The sequence below is a fragment of the Aphelocoma coerulescens genome, chromosome 10, assembly GCF_041296385.1.
Source record: "Aphelocoma coerulescens isolate FSJ_1873_10779 chromosome 10, UR_Acoe_1.0, whole genome shotgun sequence".
Taxonomy (NCBI): Eukaryota; Metazoa; Chordata; class Aves; order Passeriformes; family Corvidae; genus Aphelocoma; species Aphelocoma coerulescens.
Genome location: NC_091024.1, coordinates 16622085 through 16645790, shown reverse-complemented (window position 1 = coordinate 16645790; position 23706 = coordinate 16622085). Strand labels below are relative to the sequence as shown.

At 39.7% G+C, this 23706-nt stretch overlaps 1 protein-coding gene across 8 annotated transcripts in view; it reads left to right on the top strand.

The window, feature by feature from the left end:
• The first annotated feature begins 3371 nt into the window (after positions 1 to 3371).
• RORA (RAR related orphan receptor A) overlaps positions 3372 to 23706 on the top strand; it is a 480592-nt gene continuing 460257 nt past the window's right edge. For 7 of the 8 annotated variants that reach the window (XM_069026282.1, XM_069026290.1, XM_069026284.1 and 4 more), the window contains exon 1: positions 3372 to 4079. The gene's annotated coding sequence lies outside the window, so the exon portion shown is untranslated. Of the gene's footprint in view, positions 4080 to 18631; positions 18726 to 23706 lie in introns of all 8 variants that reach the window. The other variant, XM_069026288.1, reaches the window with a different exon arrangement.

Here is a 23706-nt window from a genome sequence, read left to right as displayed (position 1 = left end):
TGTCTTTTCCTTCTGATGTAATTTGTGGTGCAGTTTTCAAATGCCTGGCACCATCCAGTTTAATGTGAGCATAAGGGAATGGAATCAGCTGGGGTTCAAATTAATCATACCAGGTTACTTTTATATATAAAATGCCATATAAATAATTTGTGTGATGATATACCCCTCCTCCACCACTACTCTTCCATTGATTCCCTTAATTTCCTTCTATATTTCTTTAAGGTAAGGGTCCCAGTCTCTTCCTCCAGTTCAATCTGGTCAGTTTTGTCCTGTGATTGAATAAGAGACAGGGTAGCCAAAAGACTGGGCTAGTTCGTCCAGTATCATTAATTCAGTCAGTCAAACAAATGGGAGGCAAGAGAACAAGAAGCAGTGACCAATTGGTCACATGGCGGGGGATCTGCCCTGGAGCATGGAACACACTGAGTTCAGCCCCTGAGCTGCATGGTCACAAATGCCATAATGATTTCTTAGCATGGCCCTGGCTGTGGTAGCTCATGCCAGCCTGCTGAGCAAGCTTGGCCAGGCTACTTGAGATTCACAGATAAGATTTATTCCTGAAGCCTGACCTACATGAGTGTGTATCTAAATGTGTGAAAGCTGTGATTTGATGGCAAGCAATGAAAGGTCATAGAAAAAGCAGGCAATGCATTTAAATCAAAATGATGAAGCTGGGTAATTTCATTAGCAACAGTTGTATTTACTGGAAGTCACAGATGGTGCAGTTTAGCTTATGGCCAATTTGTTAAGACAAAATAAGTATAAAGAAAGAAATATTCCAAGTGAGAGGTGGTTAAAAATTAAATAGGCACCAGATGGCTCAAGATTGTCCTTCATAGAAATTTGGTGAAAGAAGACATAAACAATCCAAAAGCATTTCTGAATGGGACACTTACAGGCTGGCTAGGCCTTTATCAGAACTAGGTTTAAAAGCAGAGCAATTAAACTTCCGTTGTGTGTTAACATTTGATGTCCCAGCAAATTGTTCCACATGAACTTTCAAATTATTTTCTATCTGATATGTTTTTTAAACTGAGAAGCAAGATAAATGGAATGACCAATAAATATTTCAGCGTTCAGCTACATTTAAAATAACCTCAGCTTTCATTTAAAATCAGGAGAAGTTTCACTATGAAGTGCATGTTTATACATCTAGATGTATGCATATCAATACATGAGCCTTTATGCTCAGAGAAATGACAGTATTTTAGTTCTTGCTTGCTTTGGAGAAATGTTAGCAATTGTTACAGTTCCCTGATGATAGGTTACAGCCCTAGAGTATATTCCAGAGGATACAAGTTCCTTTTCTGGGTTGCAGTGCAGTTATTTTCTGGACCCTGGAAAAACTCACTTTCCACATTTATACACTTCATCTATTCACTAGCACCTATAGTGAGTTTTGGGAGTCAAAAGCTATTAATATTTTTTGCTTAGTGTCGAGAACTGCTAAAGCTGATTGTTAGCACTGATGCCTTTGAACTCTCCCGTAAAACAAATAACAGTACTGATTCCCCATGTTTCTAGGTGTATAACATGATTTTATTATATAGAGGGCCTTGATTCTGTTTTCCACTCATGGGCACATTTTGCCCATAATAAAGTACATCCCTGTGCAATACCAGTAAATTTAACAGTCAAAAAAAAAAGTAAAAACATTACAAATGATTCCAAGGTAAAAGAGTCAGCATGTGCTCTCTGGTTTTATATGGAGCACTAGATATAGGTGATATCAGAGACACAGCGGAGATCTCTTTAAAGCAAGCTGCATGTATGGAACTGGTTTTCCCAGGAGTGGGAGTGGGGGTGGAAAAAACAGAAAAGCAAAGAAAAACAGCCTTGAATGAGAGAGGCAGCTGGAGACTGTGTTGACTAATTAATGAGCAACATACACTTAAGAGCTTTTACTCATCCTGCACTAGCTTTGCACATTTTCTACTGCATGTTACAATCTCTGGGTATGAAAGCTCAGCAAGTGGTGCCTGCTTGCAGGGAAAAGGCTACACTTGAAAAAGATGGCTGTACTCACCGAGGGGAAATGAAAACATTTACGAATGTCCTGGAGAAGCCTGGAACAGCCCAGATGGGGGAACATGATTTGAAGAATTTCACAATTAAATGAACTTAAAAGAAAAACCAGAAATAATCCAGGAATAATTTCCCGATGTGCCAAGGTAACAGTAACGCACATGCACCAGCCACAGCCTTGCAAGGGAAATACATTTTTCCATAAGAAAGATTTTTTTTTTTTTTGTTTCAGCTGCCAGAGTTGCACCTATAAACAGGAAGGTGATTTAAAAGCATGGCTTTGTGTTGAGAAAGACCATCCATGTAAGGGTAATAATGATTTTAAAAATTTTCTCTTTAAAGACAAAAATACAAAAAAGGATTTTGCTGACCTTGACTAGAAATAGCACAGGCTCTTTATTGTATGTATCTGCAGGGCTTTCTCTGTGGAAGGAGAAAGGGGGAAGGGTGGAAAGGCAAGCTAGGAGGAAATCAGGATCTTTAAAGTGTGCACTCTGAAAACTTTGTATTCAGCTGCTGCCTTTTAGTTATTGCTGCTCTTTGCAAAATAGTTCAATCTCGGTGCCCGGGCAGAGTCTTTCACTGTGTTTCTGAAAATCTGTCCCTTTCTGCCCGAGTTAGGCCTGCTCTGATTGTACTCAGGAATGGTGAACCCCAGCAGTCCCTGCTCCCGTAAATTTGGACCCTGCCAGTTCTGCACCTGTTACCCCATCCAGCACACCTCCTGTCACCCTTACTGTCCCAGCAGGTGATCCTAGTTCATTAACATGGTTCTCTTCCATGCTTATAGGCAAACCCAAATGTTCCTGACCCACAACTGACTTGCTTTGGGGGCTGGAGATTAACCCCAGTTACAGAAACAGTGCTGTGTGTGATTTGTTGTTACCTATGTTTGAAGCTGATCACGTTCCATAGTCAGGCAGCTGCTTGTTGCCAATATCCTTTGTCAGCAAAGTGTAGGGACAGAAGCACAGGTGGTGAAAAAAGAAGAAAAAGACTTATGGGTGAATGACAAGAAGAGTTGGGGCTTTGTAGGTAGTTGAACAAATGCTGATGCTCTGAAATTTATGTCAACTTCTTGTTAAATATGGCAGACACACTACAGCAGAGGAAGTATAAAGCTTGCAAATTACATAGCAAGAAATTTGTAAATGGAATGAATTTTCAACTCTACATCCAATTTTCTACCATGGCTGTTTCGTGATTAAGCAGGTCAGATGCTTGTAAGTTTGAAAAAAAAAAATTGTTGGAGGTGAATTTAAACTAATTGGAAACTCATGTGAGTGATACATTCTGCATATCAGCAGAGAACAGCTGAGGCTTGGTTGTAAGCAGCTGGTAAATGCTGTTACCCACTATGTACCTAAGGGGTGTTAGAGGTGGTGTTCCTATCCTGGTGTTCATTTGTGGTTACGTTCTGGGTTTGAAATCCTCTATGGTTTAAACCATGTGTGGGTTGTTAATCCTTGGTATCCAAAATAGCCCAGGACAATTCTTGATTTTTCTGTTTTTCTTAGTGAACATTTGACTATTCAACAAGCTTGTTTAGCTGACTGGTTTTATTGTGCTGTCTTGTAAAAGTCTGTTAGATGAATATGGATTTTTCTAGCAAGCCTAGGCCTTTAAATGCTTTTGTTATGGAGGTTTTGTTTCCAAGTGTCTGTCATCTGTCCCCGTACGGTAATATAAGGTAGATCTCTTCTTATAAAAACCAAAGGAAAAGAGAATTTGAGATCTTTGTGTATTGCATTGACCAGCTTCTTCACAGTTAGTGAATTTGCCTGCTAATGGTAGTGTTTGGCTTGTGCAGTCAAAACTAAAGGAAAAAATGCATCACTGTTATTCAGACTGTCTTGTGGGTAGTATCACAACAAGTCCCACTCTGTGCCAGCAGAATAAAACTCTATTTAAATCTGTTAAGTTGAAAGCACCTGAAAAGAATTATTGGTCCAATTCATCATTCCCAGAGGTGCTTACAAGGAGCATGCTGTGGCAGGAGCTCTCTGTTACAGCCAGAAGAAGGTTCAGGAGCCTGACTGAGGAGCTCAATTTAGGTGAGTTATAGGAAAGGTTTTTTCTGATTACTTTGCTAGCATGTGGGATATGTGCATGTAGCTGAAAACAACAGGGGATTTCATATACATCTCATTTAGCTGGTGCTATGTGGATTCTTGTGCAAGGAAAGCCTTTGCTGGCTGATGTTTAGTCCTGTAATAATAATTCTGCTCAAAACTCGCTTTGAAGAGATCTTAACTTTGGGTTACTGACTCTGTCAATACCTATTAGAGCCAAGATTGTGAAGTTTTCTTGTCAGGGCACAGATTTACAAAAAGATTTTTTTTTTCCTTAACAGATTGTTCTGATTCTGTCCTTTGTGGTCTTCAAATATCAGCTTTTATCAATCTTTCTATAGGTTTGTGTGTCTTGAATCTTCTCAGTTTTACTGACCTGAAACTTGTGTCTTTGTTCTTTCACTGAGGCCCTACCTGTGTCAAAGTGAACGGCAAAACTGAACAGTTTTCCTAGATGTCATTGTGTTTGGAGTTTTGCATTAATTGGCTAATATTCACCAACTTTGTGTTCAGCCTGTGCTGGTATGTGTAAAACCAGTACCAGGTTTAGAGTCAAATGAGCATACAGGACTCAGAAACCATAGCATGAAAAGCTTGTAGTTCAAACTTTGCTGTCTCAGGGGCTGACTCAAGCTCATTTATAGCCCCCCCATTCCTCAAAATCCATCCTAGTAACCAGTCCAGAACTGGCAACAGTATCTAGGAACATAAATGCTTGAGACGGAACACCTTGATCAAAGAAAATTCACAATACATTTCATAAATAGAAGTTAGCAACATAAGAAGTTTTCCAAAGCCCATACAATACGGTGTTTGAGAAATTACAGCAGCTCTTGGATGGAGTTAGATTGATCCGGGAAAATCAAATTTATAGCAGTTGAAACCAGGTGGGAAGTTATAGGTAGGTAGAATAGGAAGGCAGTTCATGTTCTTAGATTGTATTGGCACATTCTTGCTCCTGCCCATATCTCAGGAAGGTTGATGGGTTAAAGAAGAAGAGTTCATGAAGAAGCATCTGGATCCAAATTCTGGAGAGACCTGGTTTGCTCCAGGGGTTTGTGAAGCCACACAGCTTAGAGCTCAGCATGAGCTCCCAGGTTTACTTTACCCCTCCTGCACAACAGCACGGGACATTTCTTTTTCTTCTCTGGAGGCGTGTGCATTTCAATAGTGCCCTGTTGGGGTCCTTCCCCCCGCCATGTAGCCCTGAGGGCACAGACACACGGGGTTTCCCTGCCCCTGGGCAGCCTCGTTCCCCATTGGTTGGTTTGTGTTTCCTGTGCGGGGAAAGGACCCTCGGGTCCGGGTGACTGGAGAGTTCCTGAGCAGAGCCCCGGCCATGCGGCTGGAGAAATAAACATCTCTCTGAAACATCTACCATGAATCTGTCCAGATATATTTCCTTTCCACGGGACTCCTGGTTTGATATATACTTGTTACAGTATTCCCCGCTGTAACAGTGCCCCATGATTCGATTTGATTATTTTTATTTTTTTCTCCAGTTAGTTCTTTTTCAAGATGAGAAGATCAAATTCCTAATGCCAGACTATTCAGAAGCTGTGTGGAGATGCCTAAGCTGGCAGATACAACAGCAACTCAGAGCTGTCAGCCAGCCATAAAAACTGACATGTCATACTTAGTACTTTAAGAGCAATTTACATCTTCTAAGGACCATACTATATAAACACTAATTAATCTCTAATTAACTTATCTATATGTATTAGCCAATTAATCTCTAATTAGTTTATTTGCAGATTCTTTCACATTGGGAACTAATTTAGGTGAGGCATAAACCTCCTGGGACTAGTTCTGATCTCTCAAAGAGGTGTAAGTCAGGAAGATGTATAAATCCATTCTAATGCAGTCATAGGGATACAGCAGTGAAGAACTGCTCCAAGGAATGTATAAATAAAGCGCTTTGTGAGTTCAGAGAGAGATGCTGTGCAGTTGTGAGAAGCAACATCAGAATGCTCAGAATTAATTAGCCAGTGTGGATGGGGTTTGATTACAGAGTTTGGTTATTTTTAAAATTTATTTCTTCACAGGGTGACATATTACTAGAAGAGTATTAATAGGAGTGTACAAAAGTGACTGTCAAGCCTGAGCTGGCAAACTTAGTGCTCATGCACCTGTTGTGGGTAGAGCTCAGTGATGGGAGGAGAGTGGGGAGGGAAAAAACATCATGGCTGAAAATACCCTTCAGAGTGATACTTCTAATGCACATTTGGCTTAATGATCCCAGGTCTTAAGCTCATCTATATTTTGAAATTATAGAAACAAAATGGTGTCTGGTTTTCAGGGATGGTGAAGGCATTGTGTTTAGCAGAGCTATCCTGTCTCTAGACTGCTGTGTGGGCAAATGTGAGGGAAGCAGCTCATTTCTCCAGCATTTGAAGAGGCTGTGACTGATTTGACTGGGTCTAGGATGTCCGTTTCCAGTTTTCTTTGCCATATAGAGGATAGTTGAAACCATTCAGAAGCAAACCCTCCACAGTGATGGCACTGTGAGGACGGCCTGGCTTTGTCCCTGGATGTCTGTCCCCTCTGGAGCAGGCAGGAGCCCAGTGTGCATGCAGAGGGGAGGGAAGGTGGCTCATCTCCAACTCCTGAGGACTTCCAGAAGCATATTGCTTTGTGTCTGTGGGTCCCAAAAGATAAATATAAAGTCTGAGCTTGGGCAGAACGGTTATGTGCCATTTATTTGCTATGCCATTAGGAGAGAAAAATCTGTTAGTTCTTAGAGAGTTAGAAAGCTCCTCAGATCACTTCTACTGAGTTAGTTAAATCAGCTGAAGCAGCTGGACTACCCCTTACTAAGACTGCAGGAAGCAGACTGCCAAATGCTGACATTGGTCATGAAACTGCTATTTTATTTAGATGTCCTTGCAGCACAGAGCTATCTGACATCATGTTTATAGCCTGGATGCAATAGAAGAAATCGTATACATTTTTGAAGGTAGTGTTCAGATTCAGTTGTAATAATTCACTGTGTTGCTTCAGGGCTTCCATATTGCTTTGGGCATAAAGCTGTATTATAAATTACAGCACACAAAGCTGAGTTTGACCTACCAGTTGATGCATAATAAACTGACTTAATTCTGAATATTAACTACATATTGTGGCCTAGAGGTTTTCTGCTCTCTAAGTGTAGTACTGAATTATACAAGAATCTTTTTCTCGTGGGTGAAGCCTAAATATAAATACATTCCTAGTATTGATACCACACAGAAAGGTGCCAATGGCAGAATATTTTCATCCTAAATATTTCTTATGGTAGCAGAAAATAATTTCTGAATATTGCCAAGTACAGGACGTAATTATTGAGACTTTTCAATAAGTAAGCATCAGGAGATGATGAATATCTGAAGGATTTTTTTCGTTGTCACTGGCACAGAAAAATGCTCTGGCTGCAGTGGCATATTGTTCCTTGGGGTGTCCAGACCTGCCTTCCCAACATGGATTTTAATGGATCCTAGCTCAGGTCTAGAATTTTGCCTTAGGCTGAAGTTTATGATAAACAATTTCAGCCCTGGTGAAGATGTCTAAAATAAAAAAATATGGTCAAACCATCTGAGAATTTAAATTCCGCTCACAAAATTTTTGCAATGGATCAATAATACATTATACTATAATCTGCAATATACTTGCCCACCAATACAACTGGAGATGTGTCTTAAGAGACTGAATCAAAATGTGCTCATTTTATGTGAAAACATTGCTGCAGAAAGCTACAGACTAGTTCTTCAGATTACTTCCTAAGTATTTAACAAAACACAAAGGACTGTGAAAAATCCTGGGCGCCTATATTTTTTTTATTAACAAAAAAATCCTCACATTATACTAGAGGTAAATGTGTGTAGATTATACATAGGATTTTCTGTGAAATTCTTAGATGTTTGAAGGATTTTTCCAAAAGAAGTACAAAGAGGTCCAGGTATTTTATATTCTTAATGAATTGTATTTCACACATAGCCAGTTTTTGCTACTTTTTTCCTTTCAACTATTCATCAATCTAATCAGACTTCTAAGAACTGTGGCTACAACAGTATTATTTCGGGTTTGGGTCTTGTTGGTTGTTTGGAACCAGAGCCGTGCTGTGCCTCTGCCAGCAGGAGGCACGAGGTGAGCGCTGAACTGCATTAGCTGTCAGGGCTTATCTCATGTTACAGGACGGTCCCTAGGGAAGCTATGACCTCTTCCCACGCCCAAATCTACCAGGTGGTGGATCTTCCCTGGGGATCTCCTTAAATCTGTCGACTATTCTAAAAAACCTCACATTGGGGCAGTATAAAATTCTCCAAAATGCTGGATGGAAGATTAAGGAATTTGAGTGGATGTTCTTCCTTATGGCAGCTCAAAAGGAGAGATTAGGAGACTCTCTCTTTTAAGCTCTGCTCCCCTACTGCCTTGGGGGAAAAGGAAACAGTGAGGAAGAATGTCCTGGTCTGCTTGGGATCTTCATCTCCCCTATCCTCCTTGCTGAAGACTGAAAATTCCAGATCTGCAAGTTCTGCCCTCTAGCAAGGTCCAAAGCTATGGGATCAGTCTGGGTAGGCAATCACAAGCTTTAGAAATTTAATGTGAGGCAATTCAGGTACCATGTTTCCCAATACCACCCAGCTTTTTGTTTTTCCTTGCTTTAATCAGTTCACGTGGAACACAGGTGATGCAAATTCCTGTTGAATGCTAAAGAGCATTTGAAGATACGTGATTCAAGAGTAAATCAAATACCAAGTCATCAAAAACTTGTTTTTAAGAAAAAAAAAGCTAATTTCAGAATATTCTGAAAATAGTCTTGAATCAGCTTTTAACTACTCAGGTTTCACACACATACAGTATTTCTGTCTGTACAATTTCTTACAATATTTTATCCTGGAATTAAACCCACTGATACCTCATTTTCAGTAGAGTCCTGGTGAGAAGTGCACAACAAACAGCAGTACCCTCATCCATTTCCAGATACACACTTCATCTATCATAAATATTTAAAATTCAATCATCAATCAAAACAACTGCACACTTCCTTTGAGTGATCAGCTACTAATAGCTTAAGAACTCTGTTTTTTAAAAAAAACCAACAAATCAACAACAACTTAACAAGTGGTTTTTACAGACTTTCCCCTGATCAAGCCCTTCTTTCTGTTCTACAGAAGGGAGAATCACAGAATAGTTCCATCTTCTAGCAACCCTCCAAACAGCAGCAAGGTTAGCTTGACATCTGGAACTTCTTTCTAGACATTGTTCCCAATTGCAGCTATGTTTTGGAGGCAGGATCTGGGTTTTCAACTAGGTACTTGTCTGTAAGAAATGATGCTATGAATGATTCTGTGGTTTTTCTTATCAAGGAACACAAATATTTTCACACACTGGAGAATATTTTGCTGTGTATATATAACCATGAGAGCAGAAAAGCTGAAAAACAGATGTAGCCAAAGTAAAAAAAAAAAAACCAAACCAAAAAAAAACCCTAACAAACTGTTTTTAATTTTAGACTGAAAATGGAAAATATATTTTTAAAAATCCCAAACTCTGCCCATTTGAATACTTCAAACTCAGTGCAGGAATTACTTTGCAGGAATGAAAGGTTCTTGGCTTTGCTTTTAATTGTACCTTGCAGTCACTGTTACTTTAAACCTAAAGCTTATGCCTGGCAAATTTTGAGTGAAGCTCATCAGTGGCAGCAGGATAAAACTGTAGTGATGAGTTCTTGTCTTGGCTCCTTCTTGCCTGGCAGGGTAGAGTGTTGGTTTGTTCTTTTATTTATTACATGTTGGCAATTGCATTTATAAGAAAATAACAGCTGATATTTATGTGATATCTGAATCTATGTAGCTTGTTACAGTCACATTTCATCTGTTTGTGCATTTATTTAAAATTGTATGTGTGAGGCATCTGATGGCGTGACTGTATCTACTCTTGAGTGCATTCCAGGAGGGTTGGGATTATCTCATATCCTGGATGGTGAAGAGACAGAGAGACTCTCCTAGAGTATGAGAGGCCTTATCTTTTAGCCATAAGTCCTTAATTTTTCACTGCTCCAATCCAAAGCCTGCATTCAGTCCCAAGATCCTGTAGTTTCCAGGCATATGATGGAGTTAGTGAGGCATAAAGTGAGCTCATGTCCTTATCTTCTGCCTCCTCTCTTGCCAGAGAAGAATTCAGCAAGTTACTGACACTGAACAAGTCCGTACAAATAAAGATAACTTGATGTATGCAGAGCAGTAAAGGCTCTTTCCCTGCAGTTGTCTTTCCCCCATGCCATGAGCACTATGGATCACCTGTTCCCCTCACACAGGTCCATGTGTGCCCCTGTCTGTGCTCCTCACAGGCACTGTGTATTCCAAGAGTTACAGGATGCCAGGTCCTGTGCAAGACAAATGCAATGTGGGTGCTCTTTTGGGAGATAGTCCTGTTTGGTGCCATTCACAAGTACTGGGACTTGCAGAGGTTTACAGATCATGCCCTAACAAATATATATATATGGCATGAAATACAGACTCAGAAGTTAATCCAAGCAAAATTGGATTAACTATTTCCCAAAAAGTAGTAGTAGGCATTAGCTCTTCATTCTTTCATGAGATTCTGAAGTTTTGGGAACTTCTCATTTGTGAATTATTAAGAACTAGATCTGCATTTGTTAACTCAAACTAATCTCTGTTTCCAGTTCCAGAGCATCCAGAAGAAGTTGCTGTGAGACATTCTGTGTAGAGGTGGCCTTGAAGGCAGCCCTATTCCATCTGAATCCTTTATAAAATGGAATAATACAGGCCATGGAGAGGGAAGACATAGATCCAACCCTCTCAGCACACAGTGGGACTCTGGGAAGTTTGCTTTAAACCCCAGACAAGTTCTCTGTCCACTGGATGACACAGACCTACTCCTAAGCATTTGGCAGTTGTAAGAGGAAATGCATTGGCCCTTCATGTAAGAGCTTTTCTGGTGCAACTGTGAAGTGAAATTTGGGTTAGATTTTCTCTAACTGGCAGGTTGTGAGCTCCAGGAGAGCTGTTTGAATTCTTTGGGACCATGGAGGAGCCCACCAGTACTGGTGTAAAGTAGCCTTAACTTCTCCATCCCATATGAACGGTAACAGCTTAACTGGGGAAATGACTTCCAGTGGTGCTCTTTAAGTGGAGCTGATGATGTAGAAAGTGTGAAAAAAATCATAAATAGAATAAAGGAGAGCCTGGCACTGGAAGAAAGTCAACTGAAGTTGACTCAGGTATTTCTGGGGCTAAAACAATACTGAGGGGAGTAGCTAAGGCCAAAGAAAGGTGGTCTGAAATAGGAAAGATTCCTCCAATTCTTTCCTGATCAACAAAATCCTGATCCTTCTTTACTTGCACAAGGATCTGTATGATTCCTGTACGTGCTTGACCTAAGAAGATTTGCAAAAAGAAGCCAGGGTAACTGTTACAGCAGGATAACAAAAACCAGTGGCATTCCTTAAAAAAATCAACATTTTTCTTCCTCATGAATTGAAGCAAAAACCTGTATCAGTCAAGTTGGTAATATGTCTGCTGCCTTGTGTTGCCTATAAAGTAAAATATTTATAACATTTATAATGTATTAGATGAAAATTGTGTGTCAAGTGGCACTGCAGTTTCCACAACTGCTGACTCCAGTACTCGTCCAATAGGTCTGATTTGCACTCCAGTGGTCTGGTGCAGAAGACAAACTAATTCCCTGTGCAGTGTAGGATTTAATTTTAGATTCCATGCTGCTCTGTTCTATACCTTCATACTTTATTTTTGTCGTCATGTAGATCTTTGTAAAATGGTAGCCACTGGATGGGGGAGGAGGCCTCAGGTACATGTCCAAATATCATCTACTACAATTCTAGGTAGCACCTTTTGCACATTTTTCTGAAGAGATGACAGGGAATGGTCCAAGAGCTTTAGATATGCCAGAATGTGGATAACTGAGATTTCATATAATTGCAGATTTAACATTTCTTCATTTACAATATCTTTAGCAGATATTCAAAGGTAGCCGGTAAATTCTCCAGATATAAACCTTCCAGTAATAATAATTTCTACCTATCCTCATCCTTCCTGGTAAAGATACATAGTGCTCAAAATCAGCACTTGGTTTTGAAGTATAATCTCTTACCAGGAACTGGAATTAACATGTCTCTGAACCTCTTCTTGTTTGTCTTGTGGTGTTGTGGCAGAAACATTCAGTGGTGAATGTTGACTATTCTGCCAGCTGGAGGCTGACATTGAACTTCATCAGGATAGAAAATATGGGGGAAGTGGACATGCCCAAACGGTGAGAGTGTTCATAATGTCCAGCCCCCTGTTCAGTCTGGTTGACAGCTGAATGTGAGACAGAGCTTGCACTACCAAAATTGTTGACTGTTTCTCAGCATGCTATGAGCAGAGAGACTTCTATGTATTTTTAATGGTGTCTCTCAGCTGTTTTGCATGCAGCTGCTGACACAATGCTTTGGAAAAGGCCATGGGCGCTAACAAGGAGGGATGCACTCCATGGAAGTGGCTTGGCTTGTAACAGAATCAGGATCTAGAGCTGGATTATGGATATGTGGTTGGAGGTCCTCAGGCATTCTCCTGTGAGGCACTCTGCTCTCTGGCAGGGGTGTCCTCTGCCATCCATAAGACAGGCAAAGCATCATTTTGGTTCAACTCTTTAGGTAAGCCTTGGGAGAGTTTTATACCTTCAAAAATGCATGTTAAGTTGAATTAGCTTTCTAAATACCATGTATAGGCAGCTCCATGAATGAGTTTACACTGTGATTAAACAGCATTTGAAGGGGAAAAGAAGCTGCAAGCAGCAAATATCCTGTTGAATCTGATCTACTAATGGTAAAATAGTGCTGTCTTATCAATTCCTCAAGACATTAAATGTAGGTTAAAAATCTTGCACTCTAAAGACTGTGAAATCAGAACTTGCCATATTTATTTTGCAATATTATATGTTTACTCAGAAAAAGATTCTTACATGGAGTATTTGTGAATGTAAATGTTACCTTTAAAAGGCACTTTATAATTTGGGTAACTAGTCTGTCTACACAGAGAAAAAATTGTCTCGTGAATGATCTCCACAGAGATTTAAATGGTAAACTGGTATTTCTGAACTTTAGGAATACAGATTAAGTAAGGAATTCAAGGCTGTGAAATATATTAGATGCATTACATGTCTAATTAAAAAATTGAAGTGACAAAATCTGAAAGGAAAATTGGATCATAACAATGGGATGTTCCTTGTAGGAGGGAAAGAAATACCTTTTCCTTTTAGTTGCACGGCATGGTTTCAGACCTGTAAGCCAGACTGCTGAAATACAAATTTAGATACACAGACATTGACAGAGATGACAGATTTTCACATCTGGAAAACTGGATAACAGCAATTCAGTTCATGTAGAAGGATGAAAATTATGCTTTCACTTCTGAGGCATGGCATGAACTCTAGATGAGCAGATACAAATTTTAGCTTGTATGAGTTGACTATTAAAAGTAGAGAAATACCAGCTCAGAGAAACTGCCTTTTGGTGAGTTCTAAAAGAATTCTTATGACATGTTAGATTTTTTTCCCATGCTGCTTGCAACGTTGATCATCTCTGGTGGAGTAATTGATAAAGTACCATCTGACTGAATGCTAATGTTTTCAAGCTATCAAGCAGTAGATTATCCAGTTTGTTGTGCACATGTGCACCTGCTAATTTGAAATGCTGATCCACCAGAGAGAATCTAGGCTGCCCAAGGAATTAGCTTTGACCCATTTATTTGATATATGACTTGGTCTGTCTTTGATATTAGCAAAGAGGTTTTCTAGCCACTTGTAGCTTGAGCGATAATAGCTTAAGGCCTGAACACTGTCTTCCCCTCTATTGTGAGAATCTGTATACCACGCAAACCCAAAACACAGGGAATGTATAAACTTCAAAGGAAAAAGAAGTTAGAAGATGGGAGAAGCATATTTTCTCCACTCCTCTGAGGTTAGAACAAAATGTGATCTACTAAAGATGAGCTCACAAAAAATGTCAGACTTCGTATATTTAAAATAGAAAAATGTGACATTTTTCCCAGATTAAAACATGTTAATGGGGAAAAATTGCAGCCATAATAAATATTGTATGAAAAGCTGCCAAGTAACAAAGCCTTGACAAACTCAGGAGAACAAGGAACTTCAGTTGATGCTGCCACTTTATTTTTGCATTATATTCTATCTACTCTTTCTGTGTATGTAGAACTCTTCAATGTCAGTAGGAGTTTGGCATAAAGGGCAGATTAATTTAGATATCACATTGATACATGTCTTCTAGAACAGTGTGTGGCCCCGTGGTGCTGTTATCATAAGATACTACAGTCTTTGTGGTCTCATGTAGAACCTATATCATCCGTGATCCCTACACACATCCTAATAATTTTCAAAGTTTTAGTTGTGACTGACAGACCAAAAAGACTGGGGGAAATGCCCTGGCATTTACTGCCAATAGTGATTAATCTTTTAGGAAGTAGTTTAAAAGAATGTATCAATTCTGAAATAAAAAAGTGCTAACATATAGGAAATGAAGCAATATTACTGAGAGTCATTAAAAGAGGTCAGACTTTGCAGAAAGATTTAAAAACAAACCCATTGAATTGCATCAATTAAACTTCAACTGTGTCTCCTAAAAGCAGTAAATCAGGACTAATGCTTTGGACATTTGTAAGTGGACACAGGTAATTGACATCCTATACATGGAAAGTCTTATGGAGTTTCACTCTGGTTCCCTTTCCATGGACATGAGGATGATATCACTGGTAGAATTCAGCAGGCTGAACACGTGGTCTGAAGAGGGAATTTCTAGTCTTCTCATGATTTGGGCATATGCAGGTTAGTTAAATAACCTGGGGTGTGTGCAGAAAGCAGCCTTGTTAAAGGTTCAGAGATGTTTTGCAAGCGTCCAGAATGCCCCAGCTGTGGAACCTGGAGGGTCACTTACTGGTTTGTCCACTCTTGCTTGAATGCCTTTTTTCCCAGGTGATGTCCCTCTGCCAGGGTGTGGCTGTGTGTGTTGGGATGCTTTGTTCAAGTCTGAAAACTTAAAACTTACCTGGGATTTGTTTTCCCTGGCCACAGGAGATGGCAGCTTTACCTCTTTCCTTGTACATCTTCCTTACTAGATACTGTCATGATCCCTCACAACTTACCTGCTCACATGTCAGTGTTGATCACCGGGATGTTTCAGTGGCGTAAAATTACGCTTTCACTTCTGATGCATGGACTCTAAATGAGCAGATACAAATTTCACCTGGAAGAGGCTATAGGTTCCTCATGTACTCTTTAGGCCATGCCTCCCCACTTACCATAGATTTCTGGCTTGAAAATTGCTTTGCATTTATTTGTGCCAATTCTTCTCTGTAAGTCTGCAGAGCTGTTGTAGAGGAGCCTGTAGAAGTTTGTGGAAGAGAAATCCTTGGAAGGGTGTTAAACACACAGAAACAGCTCTAGCTCAGGAAACTGCTGAGCTGCAAATACCTGGGGACTCAGCTGCAGTCAGTGCTCCCAAGAAGCAGCATTTATGCCTGTTCTGCGTTTCTACTCTGCCCTGGGGACCTGATTTTGGTCTCTGTTGAAAGCAGGACACTGTAACGCCGACCTTTGGACTGGGTGCAGTTGCCTTATATCAGTTATCTCTGCTGAAGGAATTCCTCTGGCATCCTTCCACCATGTTCCATCCAGTTTCAAGGCCAAACCTGAGGAGGGCAAACCAACTATTCAAAAGGGAATTTTCAGGAAGACACAAATGTAGCTGTCCAGTTGTAAAAATGACTTGTAAGTTGGACAGAGGCAGTTTTGCAATTATTACAAGGAGCAGTGCTTTGAATCAAAATAATTATAAGGCCATCCTTTCTATTCTGTGCCTTATTCTTTTAAAATATACTGTGTCATTTCCACCTGAATACTGACCACATTTGCAGTATCTGGTTAAAAGCTCTAAGATACAGCTGTGTCTTAGGAAGTTTTCTTTCTCTAACCATAAAGCAAATGAAAAATTTCTATTTCCAAAGCAGTGAAGTACAAAATGCAGTAATCCACTAATTAGAAAATAATAAAGATATAGAGGTTAAGTTTGAAGGGATAAGGAAATGGTGAACAAACAATGAGTACATTAGGGTACTGCAGTAAAATACAGAAATTAAATTTCAGATATATAAAAGGTCAGATAATTCTTCATTTTCTTTTTCTAATGTAGGATAGGGGAGTTGAATGGCGCAAAACAAGTAGCATAAAGGCTATTTATTCTTCCCAGAAGTGTGTTGGTATCATTCCTCCCAAAGTGTGTGGAAATGCTGTATATATTTTACTAGAAAGACTAACTTTTGTCCCGATACTTGGTAAGGAATGATATCCACAGTGGTCTGAACTGTCCACTGTTTTCTTCTGCACAGTGAACTTGGAATCCACATTTAAGTATTCACTGTCTTTCTGAATTATACATGTAATAGTCTGCTCAGTGAAATGTAAAGCCATCATAATAGTCTTAAAACCCAAATGATCCAGATTCACCCCAGAATGGCTGACTGAGCAATTGTAATAGCACTGCTTCTGTGTGTGAGGATTAGCTAAATTCTGCTCCTTTTATCCACAAAGCTGGATGAATGTGCAGTGTTGCTGTCCACCGCCTTACTAGAAAGAGCTCTGTCTTGCTCTCTGATTCTTATTTCTCTGGTGTACTGACTCATACCCTTCTTAAAATACCGCATAAAAACCCAATGCAGTCCCCAGAGCTGTTTCAAAGTCTGTCTGTAAACACAGCCACGTTTACAGCATGGAGAGCCAAATTACTTTCTGTGTGTGACAGATCTTTTGCATCATCTAAATAGTGAGTAATTCCTGTAAGCAGGGATTCAGTTTTGATATAGAAACAGTGTGCAAGTTTCACAGTCCTGTGCTTAGTGATCTTTGTTTTTCTTCTGTTGGTAAACAATGTAAAGTGGTGAAGAACAGACTATAAGAAGAAGAAATTACAAAAGAGTTGAAATTTTAGGTATAGGCAACTTTCTCTTTTATATCACATTGTGCAGAGTTCAGGTTATTGCCCAACACAGAAACATTAAAAAGCTAATATATTATTGCTACAAAGGTAAAATGGGGAGGAGGAGAGTGGAGAGAGAGAGAAATTATGCAGCACAGGCAGGGGAGCAAAGCCTTTTGATTCTGTACTTTCAGACTCAAACCTTAGATTAATGAGGACAGAGCTTCTTAGATTGCTTTGGAGTACTGCACACAAACTTCATCTGAAAGGAAAAGGACACTTTCAATGTAACCTTTACTCCATAATTCTGAACAAGCTGCTTTCTAGTAGTGTAGAAAATTCAAATGTCTCTAAATATTAGAGCATCAAGCCAAACAAAGAAAGAATGACTTATTAAGGTGTTAGCACAATGTGAGTGACCTTCTTGATGTGACATTTTTTTGGCATAAGAAACACCTCCAGCAGATGTTTAGTAGTTAAAGCTATTTGAGAAGACTTTTCTGCAGAAGTGTGAGCCAGATAATTTAAACAACATACAACAGGCTCTACCCACACAGGTAGCAGCAAATTTTTTATGATAAGCATGTATAAGAAAAAGGAGGTGCTTATTTCTGTCAGAAGTGGAGATGCAGAGCCCTTCTCTCCTGGCTCCCTCGCTGCCTGTGTGCTCTAGGGCAAATGTACCTCATTTCTCCTACCTTTAAAGTCGTGGGGTTCTTTGGGTTGTTTTGTTGTTTTTATTTCACATCATGTTGGTTTTAAAATTTATCTGTTGTCTCTGAAATGTTTTGAACATCTCACTGAAAAATAGGACCAGTCTTATGTTTGAGGGCAAAAGCAGCCTGTCCTTGTCTGAAGGGCATTCTTACCCGAAGTGTTATTTTGTGTGCTATGTCAGGAGTATGACACAACAAAACCTTTGTGTTGGCAGAAGGAAACTTGCCATGGGAGGTAGTTTAGAGCTGTGTAGGAAATGTATTTAGCCATGATGGTTTCAGATTTGGAAGTATCCCTTGATGTCTCTGCAGAGGGGAATAATCTTCCCAGTGCTGTGCTTGGAGGGTGAGGAAAGACCCGAGCCCCAATACCTGTGTCAGATCCATCACTCCCATCCCACTGGCATTCTGCAGTGGATGCCAGGCTGCTAGAGACCAGGGAGATGCCTTTCACTTTGACCTGAAAATCCACTGTGGACCTAAGAAACCCTTTCTGATTAGCATGTCTTTGAACTGGATACATTCCTAGGAAAGCTCTCTGGGTTTTGACCGTTCCATTGCATTTGTATTTACTGATGAGGAAACTAGAACTGATCAGGAATTTTCTGAAGGTCTAGATGTCCTGTATTTTGTGGGAAGGAGGAGAGTGGATACAACTTGAATCCCTCTAGATTTCTGTCCTTTTCAGAACATACCTTTAATGAGCAGCTCGCTGCAGTCTGATGCCTCTCAGGTTTTGCCAGTGCCCTGGAGGCTATGCTGTTGCCTGACATATTTGCATATGAAAGAATTTCAGTATTCGAGTAACACAGTAGATTTTTCCTCTCTGGCAGGAGAAAGAGCAGAACACAGTTCACAAAATTCCATGCACCGTAGCTATGGTACTTCCTTGAACTGGGTTCCAAGTTCAAAGGCTGTGCTACCAGGGTAAGTACTGGTATAGTCTCATTTTTGCTGTGACTGGCTTGGGCTTTCTCAGAGCCGTGGCATCATTTCACTTTTTGCTGTGTGTTTCTAGGGAGATCTGCTTTGACATGCCTGATTTTCCTAGATTAATTTTACATTGTAGGCTCTAAAGAAGGGGTAGAAGCACTGCTTCTTCAATGAATAAATATTTTCAAGAGGAAATTTCAAGTGACATATCCCATTCTTTTTTTTTTTTTTTTTTTTTTTTTTTTTTTTTTTTTTTTTTTAATGGTGAGTGGTGAAATGGCTTCAGAATAGGAGGGGAAAGCAGAGTCTTTTTCTCCATGTAGAAAAGCGAAATGAAAACAAGCTGCAGCACCTGAATATCTCTGCTAAAGAACAAAAATTAATTTCAGCTAAAAAGCTTTAAGTAGTGTGGGGAGTACAGTATTATGTATATATAATATAGGGTTTGTTTGTCAAATTGGATGTTATCTATTCCCAGAGAGAGGCATCTCTATTTAAGTAAGGTCACTTGGCAGTAAAGAGGCAATATCAAGACCTCCTGTAAATCCTTGTTGTTAACAGAAAACTGTTGTCGTGTGAAAAAAAAAGACTGAGATGTGTCTGTCTTGCACGCTCTCTCCTTCCCAGTGTAGCCCCTGTGGGTAAGGTTTGCTGCTTTACCCCTTGATTTCCAAGGGTGTTCTTTGCCCCTTTTGCCCACAAACTTCTGCCTGTACCTGAACAGTCGACTCTTGAAATTGCTGGTGTTTTTTTTGTGAGCCCAAACGTGGCCCATGTCAAAATGTCTGATTCATGAGAACCATCAGAAATCTAAAAGGCTCTATCCAAATCAGTAATATTTTTTATTTGAAGATGAGGTGTTTCCTGCTTGAATCCCTCAGCCTGTTAACTAGAAGAGAATTCCATGAGCCTTACAAACTGAGCCCATTGGCCACACCAGCTTTAGGCTGGAGCTACAGTTGCAGTTAAAGAAGTGATTGGGGAAGGAAGGGGGCAGATGAATTGTTACATCTTAAGTGTTGAAACAGAAGAGCATAGACTTGGTCTCTGACAAACATTTTAAAGAATGTTACCCTCAGTATTCAATTCACCTGACAAGTATCCTGATTGATCTGTTCTTAGCACTGAGTACTGCAACTGAATGATGCCTCCCAACACTTGCAGTCATGTTGATATCGTTAAGTGTTTTTCGTTTCCTGCATGGTGCACTTGTTCTTTTATGCTCTTAATTGAAAACTTTCCCAAAGCATTGTGTGTGGTAAAGTGGCAGGCATTATTCTTACAGCTTTCCTCTTTATAATATTAAGATTATTTTTATTTTGCTAGAACAAAAGCTTGAAGTGCAGGAGCAGGAGAGTAATGAAAGAAACTTGTGGCAGAGACAGAAATGGAGATTGTAATCCATGAAATCGCTGCTGTTGAATGAGTAAAAACTGTCTGTAGCAGTGATGCCCTGGCCACTTTAGCACTGTGTGTGACTGTCCATTAGTGAAGCTGCTCTCTACTCAGCCCTGGCTGAAGGCTGTCTTAGGCCAGGTGAATCTACTTCTGAATATACCTTACTTCAGAATTTTTTCCTAGCGTTGTATCTCAGCTTGTTGGAATTTTGTGAAGTTCTTGGCCATCACCCTCTAGAAATAAGCTGTACAACCTAATAGTAAATCAAAAAGAAAATTACTCTTCTCTAGCTGTTTTGGAGAAATATATTTCTAACCAGAAGGCTTCCCACCAGATTTCTGTTTAATAGTCACGTCTCCCTGCATTTAGGTTGTCTGAGGATTAAACCCCCGACTCTTTCAGCTCCATATATGGTGCGGATTTTTTCAATGCTTCTCATCATTCTTAGTGTTTGCCACTCATAAAGCACTCCATCATGTTTTCCTACTTCTTTTCAAAGTCAAAAAACCCCAATCCAATAAAGGAGATTAGATTTCTGAATTACATACATGGAATCAAAATTACTTTCCTAATTTATTTTCTGTATAATGTATTTTACATCTTAGGGTTTTTATTATCTTTTGTTTGGGGTTGTTTCTTCGTTCAGTTGTCTGCAATGATGTACGTCTGTCGTGATGTAATGCAGAGCCTGTAAGATGCTGCTGTGATTCAGATTATTCCTTCTAGTGCAGAGTATTTGGCATTTAATTACATTTGGATCTCACGTTTGACAATGTTGCTTGCTCACCAGGCTCCCTCTTAAGAGCTTCATACTCTTCCTGTCATGATTAACCTGAATAATTTCATGTAATCTGTGTATTTTGTAACTCCATTCCCCTTTGACGTAGCAGAGGGAATCTGGGTAGGAGCAGAATACTTGAACATGTTGGAAACCACCTTAGGAACTGAGTTATCAAGTTAGTGCTGCTTAGCCCTATGTGGAGGAGATGATTCTTTCCTGTAATTTGAATTAGAAGTTACACACAGGATATAAGATTTCACTGTTCAAATGTCATTGCTGACATGCAGCTCAAAGAAGATTTGGGGACTATAATGGGAGCTTTTCTGTTCTCTATATAATTTTTTATAGATTAGATTTTTAAAGAAATGATTCAAAGTGTCATGAGCACTGACACTGTTGTGTAAGAATTCCATGTCGATTTTCTCAGGTCATTAAGAGGGAGGTGGTGTTATTGTTTTATTTGTGAATGATGATGCTGTGTTGCTCATTTCCTGCTTTCCTCTTGTTCTTCTGAGACTCTTTTTCAGTTTGTCAACAGTCTGTGGTGTGTTTAAACTGATACAAGTAAAAGAATTGGATTGGTGAGAATTATTTAAAACTCTTCAGCTTTCCAGTTGAAGTTCAGTACAAGAAGTGTTTAAGATCATATTATCAAAATGTCAAACAATCAAAGCTAATTAAAAGCCCTGATCTGGCTCCCAGGGAAATCAAGAGAAGCCTCATTGGCTGGGAAGTCAGTGGTTATTTGTAAGCCAGAGAAATAACAAGTTTGAAAAGATAGGCAAACAAAATAAATTAAATAATTTGGTAACATCTTGATTCAAAATCTTTCTATCTAAAAGCATTGACCTGTCTTTGCTTGATTCCCTGTATTGTTCCATGTGTTTTAGTTTTGTATATGAAGTAAACTTTAGTATCAAGACATTTAGTCATGAAGATCCCGTTACACAGAGGTACACTTAATTCTGTAGAAAACAGAGAGCAATGATTAATTTTAATGCTCTTTGTATTTTAAACTCCAAGGATGATGTTTGTGGCCCCAGCTGGGGGGAAAGAGGGAAAAAGTACAACTGTGTTCAGATTTTACTGAACTTGAAAGTGTAACTTCATCCTGTGGATCACTCCATATTTTGTGTACTTCATCTATTAGTATGTGTCTAATAATAACTGAATAGCATCTTTAATAGCCGAAAAAGATAATTAGAAAGCATGAGAGGAAAGTGTTCTTATAGAAACATGCACTCTGTGTAACAGTCACATACATTAAAAAGGGCTAATGCCTGGCTTTATCTTTTTCCCTGAAAGAGGTTGTCTTAAAATTCCTCTTACAGTGGTTGCAAGGATTCCTGTATATTCTTCATGGCCATAGAACAAAATATTTGCTTTTAAAGCTTGAATGTACAACCAAAACATGTTCCTCTTCATAAAAAAAGAGCAGGTACCTTGCCAGACATAAGGGAAAGAGGAAAGATAGTGTGTCTGCATCTATTGAGATACTTCTCACATTCAGATTATATGATTATTGCATACTTTAAAACCAGGAAAAGGGCTATTGTGACAAAAGCTTTTTGGTTTCAAACTTTCCTAGTTGGTCTAGTAGAAGATCCTACCTCTGCCTGTGTTATTGCTGTGTTTTGCTAAGGAAAAAATACCAATATGTTGCTGGACTTCAGGACTATAAAGGAGCAGGTTTTGCTTTGTGCTAGGGGCAAATGCAGGTAACATTGCCTCCATTCAGTAAATACAAGGAATAGAATAATTCAAGTCAGTTATTCACTGAAATGTTCAAAATGGAAATATATGGAGAAGGATCCCATATGCCCAACTGTGGTTATGTGGTGAGTTTATCACCTTGCACTCTGCTTTTTGCAAGCTATTAAGACATAAAATTCTGGAGGAAGTCAACACCTGAATGGTGAAACTATCGGTTTCAACAGAGCTGTGGGAAGCCAAAGCAGCATGGATCTTTGTGAGTGGCACAGATATTGTGTCTGTTGGTTAAAAGTATTGAAAGAGCAGCTATTCCCCATATTCATAATATATAGTACCCAATTTCTTCCACCTCTCTTAGAACTTCCACAGGCTTTGCCAAGCAGCTTCGTTCAGGTTCGCCCCTGCTGCTTTGGAGGTGTGGAGTGTCTGTCAGGGCAGTTCTTTCCTTACATCTGTGTGACACCTGGATCTAAAATCCTAAACTTGTCATTCAGTGTGCAGCCAACAGGTCACCCAACCATGACAGTGTGAGTGTGGCTCAGACTCTCCCTCTGCTCTTCCTCTCCTCCCTCTCCTCCCTCTTCCAGATCATCTCCCTCTGCACTCTCACTCTCTGCCCCGCCCTGCTTCCCCCCTCCCTTGCTTTCCTCAAGACGTCTAATGAAATACTGTGGTCTAAAAAGCTTGAGTGAGTTGTGAAAAGCTTTTTATTACCTGCCAGAAGTCACTTGTCTTTGCAACTCTTGCAAACTCTTCTGGTTATTTTTACTTGCAGAGTGTTTTCCCCCCCATTCTTCAGCTGCTGGGCAAGATGGCGTTCATTTGGCTTCAGTTCTGACAAAAGATAAATGAGCTTTGGGCCCTCAGTGATTCACTCTGGCTGCCAGAGGGTTCCAAAATAGCAAACTATTTTTCATAACTGCAATGTGATATGAAGTGAGTTGCAGCAGGTGCTCTAACATATACTACAGCCGTCTGCAGAGTGGGGAATTCATTAAAGTTTCCTCATTTGTCCAAAAAAGTCACCTTTCTGAGTGGCTAGCATTCTGTCTTTGCCAGCTGAAGGTACACTCTCCTGAAGCC